Source organism: Passer domesticus, chromosome 12 (assembly GCF_036417665.1).
Source record: "Passer domesticus isolate bPasDom1 chromosome 12, bPasDom1.hap1, whole genome shotgun sequence".
Classification (NCBI taxonomy): domain Eukaryota; kingdom Metazoa; phylum Chordata; class Aves; order Passeriformes; family Passeridae; genus Passer; species Passer domesticus.
Window position 1 is genome coordinate 4,790,864 of NC_087485.1, and position 21,058 is coordinate 4,811,921.

The window sequence follows — 21,058 nt, forward strand, 5'->3', positions numbered from 1 at the left end:
AATTGCTGCAATTTTATAGGGGTCTGTTTCTAGTCCCACTGTTTCCCCAAAGATGCATGTCCTGAAATTTAGAGAGTTTCAAATCAGTGCTGTGATCTGAACAAATACATGATGTATCTCTGCTGTTATGCTTAATTAACTTAGGACATGCTAGGCTTTCTCTCCAAGCATCAGTCTTCCTTTCTCCCATGGATACTGTGAAGTCCTGCAGCGAAGCTTGTTGTTATGATCTAATTTTTCTCCAAACTGAGAGATTTAATTTGTTCAGGTGCCAGGCAAAAAGAACACAAACTTGGAATTCTCCTGGCTGTTCTAATTTAGCTGCCAGAGAACTGAAAAAAAAAAAATCAATAGGGGAATTATCTTCTTAGATAATCTCTAGATTGTAACTTAAAAACAAAAACATAATTAAAAGGATGACATGAGTCTATTCAGGAAAATTGTGGCTTTTTCAGTGGGTCCACCCTAGAACTTGAGTCCTGCTGAGTTGAGATAGTGGAGGTGGGGTTGATTGTTCTACCTAGAGAAACCCTCTAGTTTTGAAAATGCTGCTGCCACTGTTTATTAACTGAATGTCTCTTAAAAATAAGATTAATTCCTAACTGCATTTTCAGTAGTTTTTGATATTTTATCAATCTGCCCTTTTTGAGTTCATTATTATTAAGACTTACCATCAGGAATTTTCTTCAGAGAAACCAGTGATATCCAACAAATCTCTCAGGAAGTTAACAGTAATCTGCTTTATATACAGATACACAGCAATATATGCCCATCATACAGGTCTGCTGTCTACAAAACCTTGTGTCATTAGTAAACCTGAGGAACTTCTCACTGAAATTGTGTTGGCAAGTACAATTAATATATGACAAAGTACATAGACTGATGGATGATTCATTCATTGGCAGTGGGAGAATTTCACATTTAACATCTAAATTCTTCCTAGATGAACTGTGAACATCCTTAATGACTACAGTCCACCCGAGTCCATTTTGACTTAATATTTTAATACCACCTTTCTCACCATTACATTCTCTTCTAAGGATTCTGTCACAAGAATGCCCTTGCCAGACCTGAAAAAATACAAATGTAGAGACAAAATATAAATTCCTACACATCTGCTCAAGTGAAAAATAATTAGCAGTTCATTATCTGACCAATGCTTTATCACTTGCAGAGTTTGTGAATCACTCTTATTGTATTCCATTGTTACTTCAGTCAAATGATGTACAAACTTAAGACTACAGATCTACATAAATCTTGAAAGTATATCTGGAAAAGACACCATTTAATACTTCCATATGCATTGTGTAAAGTGGATTAAATGATGACTGTATGTCTAAAAACCCAAACAACTTCATAGAAGACCAAGTGCAGTGAATGTGTGCATTAATTGAAATATTTAAAAATACTTAACTGACAGATGAGGAAAATACAACAAGGAAGAACAACTGCCTTGACTGAATTAGCTGTTGTCCCATGAGGGACTGTGCATTTTGAAAATATGAAAATATGTTAAGGAAAATCCAAGATGCTTTATTTCTAAAGCTCTCCATGAACTTTCTGGGGTTTTTTTTTGTTTGTTTTTTTTTTTTTTTTGTTTGTTTTTTGTTTTTTTGTTTTTTGTTTTTTGTTTTTTGTTTTTTTTTTGAGAACCCTAAATGCATGACAGTGACATTATTTATTCTTTGGCAGGTTGCCTTACTGACATGTTCCAGCTCAACCCAGGTACTGCTGTTCAATGAACAACAGCCATTCCTGACATTCTCAACATTCCCTTGATAAAATGTTCATCTATAAAAATAATCTCTTTCATGCTACTTTTTCCTCAACGTCCCCCAGTTAATTGTGAGCTATTAAAGTCTCTGCTGCTTCACAGGAATGACAGTTTAAATGACTTGGTGTAACACTTTAATGGGGTTCAAATAACTTACACATTTATTTCCCTGTATTTTGTCTGGACAATCCCATTCCTTTTCAGGGGGTCACCTTTGTTCAGATCAATGTGCTGAGTAAGGGTTTCCACTGGGACTATTGGAGACTCGACTATTGTTACTTCCATTTCCCACTGAAAGACCTAAATGAGAAGTTTACACGTGTTCAGCTTGATTTTGCTAACAGAGAATAGGAACAAATTACCAGGGAATGAAATGGAGTATTTCAATTTCTGCTCCCTAGTGAAGATGTTGCCAAAATTGTATAATGCTGCAGTGCTTTCAAGGAAACCAGAGCTGGCCCTGCAAGAGGAGCTGGCAGCAGCACAGCTGAGCCCATGTGTTTGCAGAGCCTTTGTTGCCACACACATCATTATAAAGGGGTCAAACTTTGCCCTCTTATCTGCATCTACACCTCTCATAGGAACGGGGAAAGAAACTCATTTGTGAGCAGTGTTTGACCCTTGGAGAGCTACACGCATCTGCTTAAGGCCATTTTTCTACATAAAGACTACTTTTCAGTAAGATTGATTTAACATGTGTTTAATTTTAATGATCTGGCTAAAAGAGTCTTTTTGAGGGCTTTATCAAGCTACAGCAATCATCAGATGCTTAATAAATATTGGATTAAAGTCTGTGAAGGGAACAAACACATGTATCAGACAGACAAAAATGAAAGGACATTGCCAGATACCAAGCTTTTCTCTTTGCAAGGCACTACTGTGTTCTTGGGGCTGAAGGACATTTTTCAGTGATTCTGGAAATTGCAACAGCAATATTATTTTTGACAACAGAAAAGTGTAACAGGGACTGTAATTCTGCCAGTTTTCTGAACCTACACAGTGAAACCTCCACTGAATTGAATGCTGCTAGAAATAAACCACAGAAACAAAACCATTTGGTTCAAATACACATTAATAATAGCTGGAATTCAGCAGCAGTTTTGGATATGTGCTGGAATGAAAAATCTGGGCTTTGAATTGGTAGGCGTTTGATGTGCCAGGATATTAGTAGAATAAATGAATGCATCATAATGCAGGTTGAATTTTTTAAATTATCATAATAGAAGCATAGAAGATAACAAATAAATCTTATTTTTTAAAAATGTTGCCTCATGCCAGTATATTTCTTCATTGGAAGCAACTCAAAATGGTTATTTTCCAGTGCACAATTAAAACTCCCTCCAGTGGTAAGGAAATTCTTCTAGTAGAGCTGTGCCTGCAGTAAGTGCCACTCGTAGTGTCCTGTTGATTTACATATCCTTAAAATTCTGGCTAGTCCAGCCCAACTGGATTGCTGGGCTGAGTTTCCATCACACTGGGCCTCTGTGGCCTTGGGTTCCTCTCACTCTGCAGTGGTGCTGAATCCTCTGTGGTCCCCACTGCCCGCACTGGGATTTGTCTGCCAACCTTTGAGATCTCAATGCTCAGGAACTTGCAGCTCCCAGGAGCAGGACCAACTCTCCCAGACTGTCCAGTGAAATGCAGCTTTTCCAAACTGCTCTCCTAAACCAGAGCAAACACTCAGATTTAAAAAAAAAATACCACCAGGCTTTGATACTCCCCATTGTGTAAGTTTTGAGTGATACATAACATGGTCCTAATAGGAAATTGCTGACTCCGTCTCCACCGAGACTTTCAGTGATTTATCAGTTTCATAACCCCAGCCACAATTCATATGATGTGCAGCAAAGTTCCCTGAGCAGTATTCAACAGATTCATTTTTCCTTTCATCCTCATAGCCACCTCACATATTTGGTGTTCTTCCTTCCTATACATGATAAAAAAACCCTTCTTGCAAAGAACTGAAGGCAATCTGAAGCTTTAAAGTAATTGATAAAATTTATATATAATCTACATAACCTGAGGTGATTTGTAGGACAGATATGACTGGATGTTTTTTTCAAGCACAGGGTCAGCTCCAGCTCTGCTCTTTGACACTGTTTCTCCCCATCCTCAGATGCAAAGCTCAGTATCCAGTCCATCATTACTGCCATGAATGTCATTTGTGTCCTTTGTTTTGTGTAATCGTGGTTGCTGTGGTTCATTGGGACACATTTAGAGATGTGTGTATACACATGGTCTACAGCTTCCCAGGAGCTTTGATTTTTCCTCAAACAAATGTAAGAATTTTAAAGGGGATTATTTAATTCAAGAATAGCTTGAATATCCATTAAAGAGAAATATAAGCATTGTGCTTTTCTACTGCTTTTCTGAATATCAAGATAAAAAAATATTTGGATATATGCATTAGGATTTTCTCTAACACAAACTGATGCTACCACAGCTGGGAGCTCTACATTAGAAACATTTCAGTCATGACAGTTACACTTTATGTAAAATTACTTAGTGTTGTTTTGATGTTAGATATCAACAGGAAATATTGGCTCAACAAGTAGAATCATCATTGTCTCTAAAGAAATTATCTAGGAGGACTAATCACATGTTCTGACAAACAGGAACTATGTCTTAGCTGGAAAAATGTATTGAAATGTTTACTTAAAATATTTTATCTTACTTCCTGATCAATAATCTTTACTCATCTAATCCTCTCAAACTTTTTATTTGTTTATAAAACAAAAACAATGGCATTTGTATCAATCCATATATCTACAAGTATATATAAATATGTATATCTCAAACAGTTAGAAAATGTAAGCACTTTGTATAAAACCTGAGATTACAGATAAAAAATCTGTATAAAGCCTAACTATACTATATTTAAACTCTTTTAGTAAGTAGCTGATTTGCTTTTAAGAATCTATAATGATATTCAAAGCAGATGAAAAAAAAATCACAAGAGAAGCACCTGGAAGCCAGCACTTGATACAATAAAAAACTTTTGACATCTGCAGCCACTTCTGCAGGTGCAGAGAACTTCTTTCAGTTCACTAACTAGTTTATTCAAAATGGAGAACCCCATTTAGACACTAAAAAAGCAGGAAAGATTTGAATAGACTTCTACTATGAATAAATTCTAAGCATGCCAGATTTCGCCTACTAATTCTAAAAGCCTGGGGAAGTTTTGGAAACAATTCAGTTGGAAGCTATTTCACATTATCTATTTTAAATGAAACATTTTATGAAAGTATCCAATGAATTTAGAAGGGTCATATCTGCTTTGGAGAGTTAAGAAGCTGCACTCCTGTATTGTCATTTTTATCCAAAAGCCACTTAATATAAATCACAGGTGGTTCATTTGCCACCTTCTAGTAAGTAAAATACAATTGAGCCTTTGAACAACTGATCTCCCTTTAGCAAAAAGGCTTCACATTTTACACCACTTATATTCAGGTCAGTGTGCTTTAATCGTTGCTAGTCAAAAAGTCACCTCTAAAAATAAGTGAAGGGCAAATGCAAAATGAGATTCAAGTGCATCTGTTGAAATGAATGAGCAAAAAACATGATTTAAAAAATGCATTAGGTTTATACTCCAAAATAAAAAACTAAACCAAAAAATTAACCTTCATTTCAGCTGATGACTAATGTTAATATTTAAGGACAATACCAGACTTCTGTCACACACACTGGTTTCATAGCAACATGACAGATAATTCCAGGGAGGGGAGGTGCCACACACCTACTGCAGCACCTCAGCTCTGGGATCAGGACTTTGGGAGGTGATGAGATCCCCAGAGCTTCCTTTCTCTTCTGTTTGCCTTCTGTGCATACCACTGGTATCCCAGTCTGCTGGTGCAGACTTTGGGCTCTCAGCCCAAGCCAGTGACTTCCACTTTGCTTGATTCACCTTGTAATGGTCACAGCTTCACCATGGTTCATCCCCCACCCTTGTTGTCTGTTTTAGAGACACAACTGAAAATTTAACATTTGTTTGTATTTTACAGGAATGAGAACCAGGTTGTTTTAAGGAAAGTAATTACAGTTACCATGCAGTGATAATAGTGCACATCTGTGACCCAGATCCCACCCAGGATGAGGAAACCATGAGAGCACACCAAAGAAAAATAATGATAGTAAAAAAAAAAAAAAAGGTTTTTTACATCTCTTTAGAGCTAAAATGGATTTGCTCATTTCGCTACTTGAGATGTATATTTGTCCAGTTTTCCTTTGTGAGAACCCATGGAAACCAGAGCATTATTCAGATCTAGACTTGTTTGTTTGTCTCCAAGCTTGAATACTCTAAACTCTCTATTGTTAAAATCCAGACATGTGGTGAATATATGGTTATATTTTCATATACTTATTTTCAAAATGCATTTTCTGTGGTAGTTGTGTTTCTGAAGAATAAAAGTAATTCTAAAGGACATACAATTCTGCTGTTGTTCTAACAGAAATATTGACTGGAGTAACCATAATTTTGTGTTTCTTTGATCTAAAACAGGTTAGATAATTTTGAGGATCAATGCCTTTTGCTGTGCTCCTTGCTTTCATGGGGAGCTGATGAAGAACATCTGAATACTAAGCTGTTGTAGACTTATCAAGGGTTGTACTTATTGAAATACTTGCAAACAAATAATTTTCTAATACTCATTCAGTTAAGCTCAATATTCTTCATATACAGCAGATCCTAAGTGGGAAATCAATGCTATGTTTTTTCCTGTTTTGTAGCAGAAAGGAGTTGTGTTGATTTCAGGTATCTGTGTGTTTTAAAGTATAATTTATATGAATCAGTGGAAATTAAACATTGAATGACTTAATGAAACTTCTGAAAGATCCTAATCGCTAACCCTAAGATCCTAATCAGGCTCTTAAATCCTGTGAAATTCCATTCTGCAGTACTTAACCAGTTCAGCTTCACCATTTGAAAAATGGTGGGTTTGTAGCCTGGCTGCAAGAATCTAACCCACACTCTCACTGTAGGATTTGGCACATGCAGGGATAGAAATTACACATTCCCAGGGAAATACCAAGAGCAATCAAAGGGCAGACGTGGTGTGTTTGCACTTGGCAAGGAAAACCACTCTTGGAACAATCCCTTCCAATCAGTGGCCAAATATTGACAATTGGTGGTACACAGTGTATTGATCCTAGCTATTAAAATATGACCACATAAGTCAAGATTAATTAATGATGATTTAATGAATCATTGTTTATCAATGATTTGTCTAATCATCTTTTTATATTAATAGGCTACTGGGTGAAACTAAAACCAGGCTTCACAGTGATCCTATAAGTGTAAAACTGTTTAGCATTAATAAGCTTGTTTCACTAATAAAAAATTTATTTGACCTAGTAACAAAGACAATAGATTACAAGCTGGCAAGGCAATTTTCTCTTTGCATACATTTGTATTGTGTCTTCCACATGGACAGGACAGGAATACAAAACCAGAATAATACTACTTAAATTGAAGAGTCTGATTATGAAAAGAGAACCATGTAAAAATAGGGAGTGCCAGGTAAAGAATTAGAGGCAAAGGAGTAAAAGAAATAAAAGACCACCTGAGATATTAGACTATTCAATAACTTCCCTAATTATTTGAATTATGTAAAATCTATGTCATCACTTGAAAAATAATTCTGCATTGTGTAGTGTAGGGAAGTGCACAGAATGACCCACTAGATCCTTTGTGTCTTATGTTTATTACACTGAGATTGAAACTGATGTTTTATGGAAACAAACAGGTGTTCCCAAGCACTGCATTAGCATAAGAATATCTATATAATCACAGCATTAAACAGTGAGTCACTTAAAAACAGCGGTGAATTAGTGTCAAGTTTATATGACCTTGTGTCTAAATGATTGCTTCAACAAATATAGCACTTTCAATAAAAATGGTGAATGTTAAATGATCCTCCAAGGTCTAATAATTACATGAAAATGAGTTGACACTAGTGACATCCTTAGATTAAAGCTGAGTTATGCTTACTTTAGGACAAATTCTCTTTGCATTTGCCACCCAAATTAGAGAAAGGCAAATAAATCCTTCATTAGAAATGCTGTGTTGTGATCTTTCTCAACTGTGAGGGGCAGCAGCAATTTATGGAATTTTCTGAATAAACAAGTTACACTGAGCAGAGTGTTTCAATGAACAAATCTACTTTGAGCATTAAATCAAATAACAGGCAATGTTTGTATTAGGAATCTTTCATTTGCTTGTTCACCTGCACAGTATTACACCTACACTATTACAAAAAAATCTTAGTAAAAGGCAGCTGTTATTGTTAGTGTAGAACAGAGGGTCTCATCTATTCAGGGAACCTACCCAGCGTAAGAAACTTCACTTCTGCACCACTGGTTGGACTATTTTTACTGTGACTAAAACTGTACACTTCTTTGAAAGGTTTCACACAGAAATGAAATGAAATTTTCTACAGAAAGGCTTGAAGTAATTAGCTTGACTGGTTCTACTTATGTATATTTTGAGATCTAAAAAAAACTTTTGACTACACACTTTGAGGTTTTGTTTGTGGAATACAACTCCTTGGTACCTTGAATGCAACCTCACAACTACAGACTGTCTTGTATTCACGTCTGGCATCTGGTGTTGAAACATTTCTAAATGATCAACTAAACCCAAAATTCCTGCACTAGTTTTGTCCATTGGCTTCACTTGGGCCACATGTTCTACAGTTTTGGGAATAATGAAGTTTAGACAGGACATGGGGTCACCTGATACCTTGCTGTGAACAGTCTAATGTGAAAAAAATGGAATGTATTTCCTACTTTGTGAATGAAAATTGAGACAGAGAGAATTCATCCTTTGTAAGCAGCACATTATTGTCTTATCTCTGCAGAGCTGCACCTGAGTTTTGCCTCAGTAAAATAGCACAACCCCAGGTAAAGATGGACTGCAGCTCTACACCTGAGTGGGAAGGCACACATGACCAATATTGTGCCAAGATGGAAACAGTTCCAAGTAACAGAACATAGGAAAATAGGGTTATTTTGTCTGTTAAATTACAGTGTTGATTTTACCTTGAGAAATGCATCAGTCTGCAAACTCAAAAAAGATCATTTGTATTATCTAAGTGGATTTTGTTCACTTCTCATCTGCAGCTTATTCCAAGTGTTCATTGGATCAAGACATTCTATTTACTGCAACAGAATACAGAAATGGCTGAAACTGTTCTCATTCTGAAACCAGACTGCATTTCAGCTTACTGAACAGCCATATCTTGACATGAGCAAGTGCAGGCACAAAGCAGCTTTTCAGTTTCCATTTGCCAGGGTACACACTTCCCTCTTGATCTGCATCATCTATTCTGTGAACAAAGGGACATTTTACTTAAAGTGTCCAGGCAAATTTTGCACACGAAATTTGTTCACAATTTACCAAGACTAAATAACATTTAGGTTTCCTTCTTGGTGTTTTTGCCTCCCATTGCTAAACTGCTGGTGGTGCAACAGATTTTTTGGGGTTTGTAAAAGTGAAGGAGGTGAACTAAATTATGGGCAATGTGAATTGTACAAAGCTGCCTCTTTTGTAAATGAAAGATTTAAAGAGATTAACCTGTGAAACCTGACTTCTAAAATCTGATTCTGTGACCAGTTTCACTTTTGGCTGACAATCAATGGGATCAATGCAAAAGCTGGGCTGATGGAAACATGGTCTTTCTCCTACAGCAACAACATACCATGGCACAATTTAAATAAGTTGTGAATATTTAGCAGGGCCAGGGAATAGCTCCCACAGTAGAAGATCAACACTATTTAGTAGATATTATTGTCTGGTGTTTTTGTTCTATCATAAGTTTTCAGAGGAAGAGGTGGGAGTGAATTGCTAGTGATTGTTTTTGTGTATACGAAGAATTTTGGACAAAGAGTGCCTGTAAAAGCATGGCTCAGTGCCACACATTTTCCCTCTCTATAATGAGATATTCAAGATCTGGTTCTGAGGTAAACAGATTAGTTAAGCCAAGGGGATAGGTAACAGTATGGAACTCCTTAAACTACATGAATATTATGATACTTTTACTTATTTCTTCAGTGAATACTTCAGTCAAGGCTCTGCTTTCCTGTGTTCCTGCTTTCCATTAACTTTGAATGAAAAATTTCATCATATGGAGAGCTCCAAGAAATGGCCACAAACCAAATGTTTGTGTCTTCAGATGACACAGGTGTTGAAATTCACAGCACCTTCATGGATGGTAGTGGGTGGATGTGTCAGGAGATCACACTGTGTAGCGTTGTGCTCGAGTTACTATGGGGGATCCTTGGAGAGGGCACAGGATGTTTTACCCCTGGTGCTCATAACAACCGGTGTAACAATCCCTCCATGGGGTTTTGTGAGGCAAGGACATCACAAGAGGACACCACAGTGTCCTGTGAGGATGCCCCGTGGCCCTGTGAGGAGGCTTCAGGGTTGTCATGCTCAAGACCAGCCCCAGGGCTCTGCCTTCTGCCCCCATAACCCCATTCCCTGTCCCATTCTTGGGTGGACCCATCTCCACTGCCATGTCCTGGCTGCTGCTGCTTTGTCCTTGCTGTGGAGCAGCACAAGTGACACCCTGGGACCAACAACTTATGGCCAGGAGCAGTCAGGACAGATCCTGAGGGTTAGTGGGGCCCAACAGAGCCCGGAGACAGGGGCAGCCCAGGTGGGGCTGGACTGGGTGGGCTGGACTGAGTGGGGTGGGCTGGGCTGAGCTGAGTGGGGTGGGCTGGGCTGGACTGAGTGGGCTGGGTTGGGTTGGGTTGGATTAGGTTATTAATTAGTGCCCTTGAGGCACCCAGGGCCCTTGGTGTGGTTTTGGCTGGGGACAGTCTGTGGCTGGGCTCTGCTGAGGACCTCTGAGGTGAGGTAAGACCAACCCCAGCTGCCTTAGCTGTCCTAGCAGAGGGGTTTTCCAGGTAGTTTATGTAAAGCTGAGGCTGATATTGACTAAATCCCAAAGATACCAGTTGAGATACTGTTGTTAGAAATAAGCCTTTGTCTTTTCCCAGCACACAAGTGTCTCCTGCTCTCTGTGTTTGCCCCAGGTGTTACGTGCTGTGTGGGTGTGCAGAGCACAGCTTGCAGCAGCAGCAGCAGCAGCTTTCCAGTCTTGCTGGACTGTGATCATCGTGTAAATCATCTTCAGAAGAAATCTAGACTTTTTCTGTTGGTGTAGATCACATTTATAATGCGATGGTGTAAATAAGTTACCCACGTGTTTCTGTTTCCTTTCACCAAAACAGTAAGGGAACAAATTTTGTGTGCAAAACATGAAGAACTCTTTTGCCATTCTCAATAAATAGCACTGATGTGTTCAAAAGACCATTATTTGTCTTTTTAAGAGAAGGTGATTAGTTTTATTGAAGTTGTATATGAAGCTTCTTGGGTTTTTATCCTTGAGGTGGCTTTTAATTGCTCTGCTTTTGAGTTGGCAAATTTGGGAAGCCACCAGTGCCTTTTTTTTTTTTTTTTTTTTTAGGTAGACATTTTAAGAATACGTTAGCAAGCTAGTTGCGTATCTGCATCTCTTTCAGGACACAATTGTATTTGAAACCACAGCTGTGTATCAGCACATAATTTAATGCAGTTGCTGGCCCTATGTTGGAGAGAAAATAACTTCAGTGTGTGGGATTGCCTTATCTATTGCAACAATATTATTTCAGGCATTTATTAAGCTTCAGACTGGCAGGGGCCAGCATAAATCATGTGTTGAAGTTGCTGTGTTCAGATAACTGTGCAGTTGAAAATTGAAAAATTAAAATTGAAAATCTGGTTTATGAGGAAAGGGAGAAATGATCAGGAAAAACAGTATCTTTATTTCAAAAGCTACTATTTTTGGAGTTAATCCAGCATCCCATGCCATGCTGTGGAAGGCAATCAAGAGCCCATCCTTAGAGCTGACACTGGCATGTGTGAGTTGTTGCACATGTGCCCAGCTTAGCCAGCGCATTGCTTCACCTGTGCAGCTCAGTTACAGGGAGAAGTCTGAAGGTGTGAATTTTTGGAGATGGGGTAACTTTACTTACAGTTTTCCATTTTTTTTTTTGAGCAATTGGAAGCACTGGTGTGTGATTATTGAATCTGCCTGGAACATCTGCTGGGCAATTTTGTTTTAATACAGCCTGTAGATGCTCTTAAATGAAAACTTATAGATTATACAATATAAACCTGATCTTACTGTTGGTGTTAGTGACTTGCTATTACAGTCCAATTAAAGTCAGCACATACTGTAAGGGATAGTGGTGATCCTGTCCTCAGTGATTGGACCGACAGTGCCAGGGATTTAGAAAAAAGAAAAGGACAAATTTTTCTATTTACTTTGCTGCACTGTTGCTATTTCTTAATTTTCAAGGCTTCTTTCAAGATCACTGCTTTCCCTCATAGATGCAAGATGCCTATATGTCTTTTTAAAACCAATAAAAATATCAGCTCAGCTTTGCAGAAAATACTGAACTGGAGCCAAAATGACAGCTAGCATGATGCAGGATTATTCTTGGAAGCATTATTTATGCTCAGTATGAAAGACTGAAACACACAGACTTTTACGGACGTGCAGATAGGCTTTGTATCACAGCTAGACACTTAAGAAATTAAAATACTTTCTTGGTTACTTCAAAATGAGCTGAGGATTCAGATTCCAGGCAATGTAGTTACTCTTTCAATATAAAGTACTGAAGCCAGTATTAGGAAAAAAGTGATAATGCTTGAGAAAGAGACATCCCTCTTAGTCTTGGTCTGGAATCTTGCAAAGGCTTAGATGTGCAATTAAGTTCATGCATTTGCTGGAAAAGTAAAAAGTGAGAAGCTTAAACTTCAGGTGCCTGCATTTGAGTGTTGTTTAGACTAATTTCTGCATTTATAGTTAAGACTGAGGAAAAACCAGTCAACTGAAAGACCGAAAATACTCAAAACTATTATCTTGTTTTCTTTTTTTTTTTCCCCCCTCAAGCTTTGCTAGAAGATGCAATTCTCTACATGGAAACTAGGAAGAGGATTTTGCTGGTAAGTGCATGAAACTTGCTTTTGTTCCTTGCTGCTTGAACCTGTGTAATGAGGAAGGGGCAGGGAGTGAAGCACACTGAGGGGTGCACTGAAGGACTTGAGTTACACTGAAGTGCTGTAAACAATCTTTATTTGCTGCCAGCCATTATGAAATATCACAGATCAATTTAATTCAGGAAGAACTTTGCTTTTGGTAAGGAATAATCTTGATTACAACTAACTGTAAAAGTCTGCCAGCTATTACATGAGCTCCTATGCCAATGCTGCAGGGCATCTCCAGAAGTTTTCAGTTTTGTTGGCCTGTGAAGTGGAATGAACTCACCCATGACCTGCTGTAATGCTGCTGATGACCAGACAGCTGGTCTTTCAGTTTTTTTCCTCTATGTCTTTATTTCTATCCCAACAGTCTCTAAGGAAATTGGGTAGAAGCAGATAGCGTGGCATAGTAGCTGAAAGCTTAGAATCCATTCTTAGCCCACAGTCCTTATAAATATCTAATAAAAATGATTATTTGGTATTACATGATTGTTTTGACACAATACTGACAGATACAAATTGTATTCAGGTGTACAAAAGTTTGAATTTTTAATGCAGAGCTGTCACTGTAAATCAAGCTGCTGGTCAGTCACGTATTCAGCAATGAACGGAAAATACAGTTTGGATTTTTTGTCCACAAACTCTGTGGAGTAGTCACACTGTGAATATTCTCAATTCCCAGTCTTTCAGCATCTGAGAAACTAATTCAGAGTTTTATAGAAGCAACAGGGATTGAACTTTGCTATCCCTTTTGCTATAGGAGCAAAAGTGTTCGTTTCTGTAGCAAAATTAAGTTATGTGGGGAGATTGTGACAAGCTGAAAGTACTCCAAGTGATGTTTGGGGTGTCCAGGGACTCCAGGGCTGTGCCTGTCCATTTTCTTCTCTTTTGATAGTTCTGCAGTGAGCAATCAGCTATCAGCACATCCTTTTATGAAATATAATAAAAACCATTATCACCGTTATTTTTTAAAAAACCCCTTTCCTTTCCCTGTTTGAAATTCGACTTTAGTTGTACTAAGATAAAGAAAGTGAAAATAAAGGAAAACAGAATAAAATTATTCTTGTTAGGTTATAAACAAAACTCTAGGGAAGCACTTGCCTTTCTTCACCTGAAAAACATCTTGTAGCAAGCATATGACATGGAGTGGAGGAGATTGGGAAATATCTCTGACTGTTGATGAGGTTTTGTTATTCTCTTCTGTTATCTCCAGGCATCCAAATATCATAAATATTTTTTTTGGTGGCTTTTTTCCCCCACGAGTTTTGAGTGCAGTTTCCAATTCTTTTGCCCATGGTGCAAGGAATTTCCAGCTCGAATCCTCTAGATGGTGCCACAGCCCCAGCACACGGAGGTGACTCAATATTAGTTTTGTCTCTTGCTTGTAAAAATCCCACTTCAGTCAGGTGCTGTACCAAAGGATTAATGATTTGAGCAGTGGTACAGTTTGTAGGTTAATAAAGGGAGGAATCAGCATAGGTAGGTTACTTATCCTCAGCTAGATAAATATAGGTTTTGGGGTTTTTTTACAAATACAGAAACTTGCAAGGACTGTTGCTGTTGTGTGGTCAAGTTGCCCCCTCCTTTCTTGAAGCCACCCCTTGAGTGCTGCCAAAGGCAGGGGTGACCAGCTGTGCCCTGTGGTGCTGAGTGAGTGACCCCAATGAGCCTCTTAAAGCTCCCAGCAGATGTTTCTGCTTTTCCATGCTAATGGCAACTTCACAAACCATATTCTTTTCCTTCTGAGAGCAGATGTAAGTACATGAAAATCACTTTCTTGTATCAAGTGCAAATTGATAACGATGTTGGTTCATTTGTTAGGCAGAAGCTGTGGAGGCACTCACTCTGTTTGGTAATTGCACAAATCTTATGCAGAGCTTCATCAAAACTTATTTTTTTATGTTCTGCTGGCTATTCTTGCAAAATCTGAATTGTGAGCACATTATTGCCTGGGTTTTTATACCATCCACTCAGAGGCTTTAAACTGGTGTGTGAATCTGCTCCAACCCTTCTGCCTTATCACCTCTGAAGCAGCCACTCCCCTGCTGCTCTGGTTGTTCTGGTGGGTGAAGTTTAGTGAGAGCAGACATGTCAGCAATTGTATTCCTGAGCTTTTGATGGCCTAATATGTAGCTTTGTGTGGTCTGCTGTGAGTGTAGGGCACCAAGAGCTGTGCATCCAGGGGAGGCTGCTGGGTCATGTGTGCTGAAGTTCTGCTGTCCTGCTTTGACAGGAAACACCCAGTGAAGCAGGGAGAGTTTAGAGTGACTCTGCTGATGCCTGAATCATATTGAGATTAGGACTTGCTGCTGACAGCAAGGGCTGTGTTTGTGATCAACTTGTATGGAAACAGTGGGCACCAAAGTGTGGGAACAGAGCATAATCTGGTAAAGGCACCAACTCTCCAGCCTCAGTTACACTGAGCCTTTTATTTAGCTCATGGGTATAGACTGTGTCCTTTGTAAGGACAAGAGAGGACTTGACCATCTTTGTAAGACATCTGTCTGTAAAAGGTGTTATCAGGCAATAATAAAGGAATAAACTGAACCACAGGACTGTATTTTAAAATTTAATTTAACTTGGATAACTGCATCTTGCCTCCTTGGCACCCTGCATTTTAGATTCTTCGCAAGTCTGGAAAAAACCAGTCAGAAAATTCCAAATTAAATATTTAAGGTGCTATTTGTACTTCTGTTTTATGAGATGAAACACTGGTGTTCTCTTCATTTGACACTATTAAAATATCTGTAATATTCTTCATAGAGAATTTACTTACTGGCCAGATTGATTTTGGGTAGCAGCAGCCTGTACAAAGGTCAGCTATAGTTTCTTTTAGATGCTGCAGTAGTGATACTGAAGTGACAGCAGCTAAAGTTCAGTTTTGTACTTCCTGTCTTAGATCTATTTGGTGATATTTGCCCTCTTTAAAGTACACCTGTCTTTCTCTCCAAAAGAAGTGGCCACAGACCAGCTAGAAATTAACCTGGCAACTGCTGCAAAGGCAGTAAAAAAAGTTTAAATACGTCAGCAACAAAAGGAGAATCGCTTTCCTGTATTGGATGAGGGGGAAAACACAGTGATAAAGGATAAGGAAAAGGCTGAAGTACTTATTGCCTTCTTTGCCTCAGTCTTTACTGGTAACACCAGTTGTTCTCCAGGACCCCAGTCTTGGGGAGCAGAATGTAAGCCCCATAATTCAAAGTGAAACGGTCACTGACCTCCTGCAGCATGTAGGTACACACAGGTCTGTGGGGCTGGATGGGATTCTCCCTGGGGATACTGAGGAAGATGATGGAAGAACTCACTGAGTCACTCTCAATCATTTATGAGCAATCCTGGGAGCTCCCAAGTGACTGGAGGATGGCAAATGTGATACCCACCTACAAGGATGAGCAGGAAGGAGGATTCAGGAAACTACTGGCCTGTTGAGCTGCCTGCAGTGCTGGGGAAGCTCATGGAGCAGCTCATGCCAAGAACCATCACACAGCAGGTACAGGACACCCAGGGGATCAGGCCCAGCCAGCACATGCTGAGGCCATGTCCTGCTTGCCAGCTGACCCCCTTCTGTGACAGGGTCACCTGTTTAGGAGGTGAGGGAAAGGCTGTGGATGTGTCTGTCTGGACTTTAGGAAAGCCTTTGATATAATTCCTCAGCATTCTCATGAGAAACTGGACGTCCATGGCTTGGACAGGTGCACTCTTTGCTGGCTGCATGGTCAGGCCCCGAGAGGGATGGTGAATTGGGGCCAGTTCGGTTTAATGTCTGTGTCAGTCACGTGGACAGAAGAATCAACACCCTCAGGCAGTTTGCAGAAGGACACCAAGCTGGGTGGGAGTGCTGATCTGCTGGGGGGCAGGAAGGCTCTGCAGAGGGATCTGGGCAGGCTGGACTGAGGGACAGGAGATTCAGAAAAATGAAGTGGTGGGTCCTGCCCTTAGGTCACAACAATCTCCTGCAGTGCTGGAGACAGAATGGCTGCAAAGTGGGCCAGTGGAAAAAAATCTGAAATAAGTGTGCTCTACCATAGGATCTGTAAAGTTTGCCAATGTACTTTTTACACTGCTGAGTCATTTCAGCTTGTAAGGACCAAAGACAAAACCACAGGTTTCTGTGACCTCTTCTGGGGATAAGTGTGCATAAGCACTTTCAAAAGTTCAACATAGATAACCAGAACTCAGACAGTTCCCTGCCAACCACCAAATAAAGTAAAAATGCTTGCTTTAATACCTTGTGTATCTGTAGTGTAGTGACTAACTTTGGGATGCTATAGATTATCACAGAAGGTGGGGTTGAGGAGCTTAAGAATGGCCTTTTTTCCCTTTCTGTGGTGTCCAAATGTGAAGAACAGTATTAGACTGTCCTGGCTGGCTGTAGTTGTCACCTTGGGAACAAGGACTGATGCAGCTGGACTCTTGGCAATTTGTGTCTTTATATGTAGTCATTAAAAGCCTGCACTACAAGGGATATGGATACTTATTACTGGCATTTTTTGGATGAGAACTGTATTTCTCGTTACTTTAATGTTCTCTGTCATCTTTGAGAAAGGAATTAATCTACTGTCCGAAAAATGTAAAGGTACTTTGATGATGCAAAATATTATCTTTTTTTATTTCTTTACCTTAGTTTGGCCAGAAGCACGAGTTCCAAAATATCACAAAGAGTCAGTCAAAAATAAGTCTGAAAATGCCACAGCAAATGTACATGCATAATTAGATATCATGAGATTTCTTCATCACTACCAATACCACCTCTAGGGTAAGACTGCTTGGAGCAATTTTGTTATTTGGAGTTTTTGGAGTAAAAAGAAAGTTTGCAAAGTTAATTGTGAGAGTTTCTGGGACCATCGCTCACAGAACAATGATGAGGAAAGTAGTTAAAAGAGAGTATCAGGTAGAATAACTTTTAGTTTGCATTCACAGTTTTTCCAAGCAAATAACATTCCCTGTATTAAAAAAAAAAAAAAAAAAAGTGAATGCAGTTGTAGAATTTATTTTGCATCAGTAATCTCTTTGGACAACCTCTCTCCTTACACATGACACTCCATAAATGATGTACCTTGAGTGTGGCAGGGAAATTCTGTAATCAATAACTCCCAGATCAGGTTTTCTGAAAGCCAAGGGAAGAGGAGCTCTGCGTAGAGACACTTGTTTTGAGATTCACATCCACTGCTTGTCTGCCAGAACTTGAGTTGCTGTAAACTTTCAGTCCAGTGTGAAAATTGTGAGGGGTTTGTGGTTATTATAATAATTGGAGTTAGTGCAAGCAGAGGCTTGTTCTTTTGCTGTTGTTAGTATTATACTGTTTTTAACTTTGTCTGCATCTCAAGTTTGTCTATCTGTGTCCAAAACCAGAAATAAATGCAGTAAGAAACCAGGAAATATTGAGAGGTGGTTTGTGGCCATTGTAAAACTCTTTGGAAAGAGGCAGGATTTGCACTTGAGGGAATTGTTCTATAATCCAGTGTTACAGCCTCACCAGTTATGATCTTCCAGTGCGTGTCCCTGTAACTTAATGAACCTTGAAATACTTCAGTCACCTTGTTTAACTCCCTCTCAGTGACCAGCAAAATGCTATTTTCAGTTGACTCTTTCTACAACTGAAAGCTTAGCAAACTCTTAGCAGAGTGGTGGTTCTAAGGGACACTCCAGTGGCATCAAAGCAGCTTCCTGTGATGAATTTCTGTAGTGCTCTTGGAACAGGCAAGCTCTCCAGCCAAGGTCAATATGTGACTTTGACATCATAAGAGTGGAACCAGAAGCCAGAGTGAAATACTGTACATGATCTTTCATGTGGTGGAAATGTCTCTGTGAGGTTCAAGGTGGGTATTGAAATACAGCCACTGGCACATGGTTTCCAGGTAACCAACACATAAACACGGGTGCATGCTCTCCAAACACAGAGTGCATTGCTCATCAGTCATGTTTGGTGGGATTCTGTCTTCTCATTCAAGTGCATCATCAATAGCACTGATCCATGAGGTGAGGGTAGGAGCTGCTGCCAAATGTTGAAGGCACTTTTCATCTAATCCTTTCCCTCTCCTTTTCCTAGGGCATTTTATGTTAATTTCTCAATTTCTTGAATTAAGTTTTCACAAGGGCTTACTGAGTAGGCAGAATTTTGTTCTTTTGGGCAGATCTCATGACCTTTATAATTTGGTGTTTCCCAACGTGCTGGTTATGGAGTGGCTGAGTAGATCACAGGCAAGTTTGTATATCCTGATACCCCTTGAGCTCAGGGGAAGAAGTGAAATAGGAAACTGAAGCATCAGAAGGTGATGTCCTTCCCTTTATTGTAACATCATAATATCTTTCCTGGATTTAAGACAACATCCAACTCTCTTTATTTGAGGCAGGTTTCTCATCTTCCCAGTGGTTGTTTTAAACTTATGTTGCACTTGTATTTTGTGTGGCTTTTTCAAATCTCTCTTTTTGCTGCTGTTTACTTTGACCTAATAAATATTTAAGTATTTTTAAGAGAAGTTTTCTCATCTCATCTCCTGAAATTGCACATGAATGAAAATTCAAAACTGTTGCCAGCTTCCTTACGTGCAGCAGCTATTATAAGAAAGCAGTTCAGTAGCAATTCAGTGTTAAACTGTTATCACAATTTCTAAGTGATAGTGCAGAGTGCTGGTATTTACAGGTTTTCAGGCTGTGATTCTCTTGATCAAAGAAGTGATCTCTGCTGTGTTATGAGTGTGGTGTTTGACAGCATTTGTCATAGTGTCTTCTTCCTCCTCTCTGACAAGTGATTGTGAGCCCCTTCAGCTTGTGTGGCCCAAGGGTTTATACTGAATAAACTCTGCTTGGAGATTCTCATATCAATATAATAACAGCTTAGGCTCCAGACTGAAAATCCTTTTAAAAATAATGCTAGTGATGATTACCAAACAAATTTTGGAAGGAAACCTGAGAGGATCTTTCTTTCATATCTAAATTTCAATAAAATTTTACTGTTGATGCCAGACTAAGCTCACTGGACATAAGGGGAGTTTTCGTGCAAGTGGGATGCAATTCAGGCAAGTAGAATGTAGCTGTTAGTCAAGACCAGTCTAGTTTTTTAAAAATAGAAATTTTTAAAAATCAGGTATAGGTTTGGTCTTTAGTTTTGTCAGAGGGATGTGACTTTATTTAGGAAGTCAGCTTTTCACTCTCTGTTGGTGAGCTCCTTTTCTAATGTTTATTCTGATCTTCTCCTAGGTCTTAATCTAGGGAACTTTGTTTTCTTTTCAGCTGTCAGTCCTACAATGCTTTGGCTGTGCTGACTTCACTGGTTGTAGTTCTGAGTGAGAGAGTGATGGGAATTGGCTTCAAAGGCTGCCAGGTGATACCCAAACACCATCTCAGGCAGTGATCCTGGCCATGCTGAGCTGGCTGCCCTCAGTGCCAGCTGAAATCTGTGCAGCTCAGATTATTTAAAATGTTTGGTGCTGCACCTTGAGTGAGTCATCCTGTGAGGGGTTTTCTCCCTGTGCTTCTGGTGATGCAGCAATCCCTGTCATGACAGGATTTTCCTGAGCAGGGGGATAGTTGGTGGCATTGATGCATTAGAGGTGATGTTTAAATAGCACGTACTGGTGAAGCCATATTGACATCATGTGGAGCCATGAGAAGGTGGGTCTAAATTCCATGCCTGAGAAATGTAAGGAAGCAGGAGAAGTTGTAGTTGGGCCCCCAGGTCAGTTCCCAGTCATGATCCCTCCATGTGCACATATACACACTCTGCCCTACTGCTCAAAGTTTTTCTCCTCATGTGTAATTTTAAAGTGAATTTCTTTATGTCTTTCACCCTGAATTACACACAGCCCTGGTAAATTTTCTGTGACACAGCTGCACCACACCTCTCATGTCTTCTGTGCACTTGACTCCCTGACTGATAACATGATGAAGGTGGATACATGGTTCTGAGAAAAAACACGCCCTGGACGTTTTTACGGAAATCTTAGAATTTCTGGGAGAGAACTGAGTCATGATGTGGTTCTTGCATTTGGGAAAGTGCTTTAATGTAGCAGTAGAACAGAAGCCCTTTGGGTGCCTGTTAATGAATGACTGACACACTTGATTAATCTTCCTCATTGGCTACGAGCACCTTTTACTTTGCATTTAATCAGCCAATTGTGCCACAGAGATGTAGATCTATTTCTGGTCTAGTCGTCTGCTAAAATGAGCACCGTAGCAAGGCACAAATATCTTAATTTTAACCACATGCCAGATTTTCTGGGAAGTGTGCATAAGAGTTAAAGTTCTAAATT

At 39.3% G+C, this 21,058-nt stretch overlaps 1 long non-coding RNA gene across 7 annotated transcripts; it reads right to left on the reverse strand.

Annotated features, from left to right (window-relative positions):
* Positions 1–15,362: 15,362 nt before the first annotated feature.
* On the reverse strand, positions 15,363–18,613 carry LOC135279393 (uncharacterized). Of its 7 annotated transcripts, none has more exons than XR_010346644.1 (7): positions 18,283–18,613; positions 17,863–17,913; positions 17,426–17,749; positions 16,187–16,385; positions 16,025–16,085; positions 15,583–15,799; positions 15,363–15,440 (listed from the first exon to the last, which is right to left on the reverse strand). It is a non-coding gene; the product is annotated as an uncharacterized LOC135279393 (long non-coding RNA). The 7 variants fall into 7 exon arrangements; XR_010346640.1 differs by having other exon boundaries at positions 17,863–17,937; XR_010346641.1 differs by having other exon boundaries at positions 17,863–18,005.
* Between the last annotated feature and the right edge of the window lie 2,445 nt (positions 18,614–21,058).